Source organism: Ovis aries, chromosome 7, assembly GCF_016772045.2.
Source record: "Ovis aries strain OAR_USU_Benz2616 breed Rambouillet chromosome 7, ARS-UI_Ramb_v3.0, whole genome shotgun sequence".
Lineage (NCBI taxonomy): Eukaryota > Metazoa > Chordata > Mammalia > Artiodactyla > Bovidae > Ovis > Ovis aries.
In genome coordinates, this window is record NC_056060.1 from 33,115,404 (window position 1) to 33,117,711 (window position 2,308).

The 2,308-nt window shown below is 43.8% G+C and overlaps 1 long non-coding RNA gene across 1 annotated transcript; it reads right to left on the reverse strand.

Moving 5' to 3' along the window:
* Positions 1-929: 929 nt before the first annotated feature.
* Positions 930-2,051, reverse strand: LOC132660097 (uncharacterized). Its single transcript, XR_009601323.1, has 2 exons — positions 1,949-2,051; positions 930-1,241 (listed from the first exon to the last, which is right to left on the reverse strand). It is a non-coding gene; the product is annotated as an uncharacterized LOC132660097 (long non-coding RNA).
* Positions 2,052-2,308: the final 257 nt, after the last annotated feature.

A 2,308-nucleotide genomic window follows, 5' to 3' on the forward strand; every position in this document is an offset into this window, starting at 1 on the left:
TCCAGTACTTTGATCACCTCATGCGAAGAGCTGACTCATTGGAAAAGACCCTGATGCTGGGAAAGATTGAGGGCAGGAGGAGAAGGGGACGACAGGAGATGAGATGGCTGGATGGCATCACCGACTCAATGGACATGGGTTTCGGTGGACTCTGGGAGTTGGTGATGGACAGGGAGGCCTGGCGTGCTGTAGTTCATGGGGTTGCAAAGAGTCGGACACGACTGAGGGACTGAACTGAACCAAACATGTTGGGTGGGCAAGGTCTGTGATGATTAAAATAAAAGCTCTAACTAACTTCGTGAAACAGGTGCTCCTGGACAATGCAAAGGCAATCCAAGCTTTAAATGAAGAACAAATATAAATGAGAAAGGCAATGATTCAAAATCAGATGACTTTAGACATGCTTATAGCTGCCAAGGAGGGACCTGTGCTATAAGTAAAATTGAATGTTGTGTACATATCCTTGATTTACCTGGCAATATATCGGCCACTATAGACTACATGATAAACCAGATAGAAGCAATGTCTAATGATAATTCTTCTTTTTAGATGTTTGTTATTTGCCAGGGTCCAGCCCCAGTGGATCCAGGGTGATTCGAAGGGGAGACGGATAGGTGAGGAAAACTTATGTATTTAGAGATATAAGATTAGATTAGGAAGAAATAGTATAGTAGGAAATTTAGGCAGAGAAAAAGAGGCTGAATAAATTGGTTTACGGGGAAAACCAATAAAACCTCGAGACAAGAGGCTTGCACCATCTACGTTAGGCCACCAGCGCCCACTTGAATATCGAAGGGTGCCCCGCCTTAGGCTCCCTTTCGCGTGGGTCTTAGCAGCCAGGGCAAGTAAGTAGACGTGGTGAGCCTCCCCACTCCAGATGGGAATTCAGCCGAAAAAGGGGAGAAAAGAACGACATGGAGAAGCCCAGCATCAGTGCAAGACTCCAAAAACTTTATTTTTCAAAATCAGCTTATATATCCCAAGTTGTACATAAAGAAATAGTGGAATATGCAGAGTTATGCAGGGGCAGCAGTCCTGACCCTCATTGAGACCAGGCTTTCTTTTTGCATACCCTCCCGTATACAAAAGGTCTCAGGTGGTTTACATTATCTTCTGGCCAAGAGGCCTGTTAACATTTTTATGGCTCTCTTCCTGGATAATTGTCCAAAAAACTCCTTTTCCCTAGAAATGTTTTTTCTTTACTCTGCATCATCTTCAAAGTACTAAATAAAGTTACATTCCTGTAGAACAAAGGTGCAGTGGGTTATAACAAAGAAAGTACTTAACTCAAAGATCTAATATTGCTAATACCAGGTCTACTACCTGTTTTTCTATATACCAACTATATCTAAAAATAAGAGATATGAAAATTTGGGAGCAAGTATTGGCTCAACAAATGAAACCTTTAATCAGTCCTATTCTAATGATTTTGACTCCTCAGGAGCCCCTACATTCCTAGGATGTTTTAAGCTTCCTGTGCCACCCGCAGTTGGGAGGCCTCAATCAATCACATGCACAGCTGTAGGAGTCCTGCAGGCAGGCTAGAAAGCCATCAGAGGGGTTTTTGGATTGAAACACCCTTTCAAATGCAGAAGACTAAAGCCTTGAGATGACTTTTTCCAGAGTGTGTCAGAAGAGTGGAAAAGCAGAGTACAAAGGCCGGCAGACTTTGGTTTTTGGGGGTACATGCTCAGGAAATACCACAGGGAAAACCTGAGACCTGACTTGACCTTGCCCATCAGATCTCTGCCGCATGACCTTGTCACGGGTGGGATTCCTCACGCTGGCTCCTGGCAGTTATTGGTGGAAAAACTTTTTGTAATTATTTTGTTAATCATTATATTGTTAATTTGGGGGCCTTGTATTCTCCAGTGTATAACTCGAGAATGTGTAACCTCCAGACTGACAGCCCTGCTGCAGTTACATAGTCCCCGTGAGCAGTACTTACCCATGACTGATGCCCATCATTAAAGATAAGATGAGCATCAGGAGCAGGAATGTTGGGACCAGTGTGAGAAAAGCAGTAGAGACTCCATCTTGAAGCCTGTCATCCATCTTAAAGACTGGATGTGAACTGGGTCTGACCCCTGGCCTAGAGTGAGGAAACCATTGCTAGTAAAAACCAGGTCTACTGGAGACTTCCCTCCCTACAGATGACAAACAGAGATTGTAGTTGAGGTCAGGCTGCCCCTGTTAGATTAACCATGGAGACATCCCCCCTTGATGTATAACCATCATTCCTCCCCTTTGACCTTAATTGTTTGTTCTCCTAGCACCTACTTGTTGTAAAACTCAATCGTATACAACA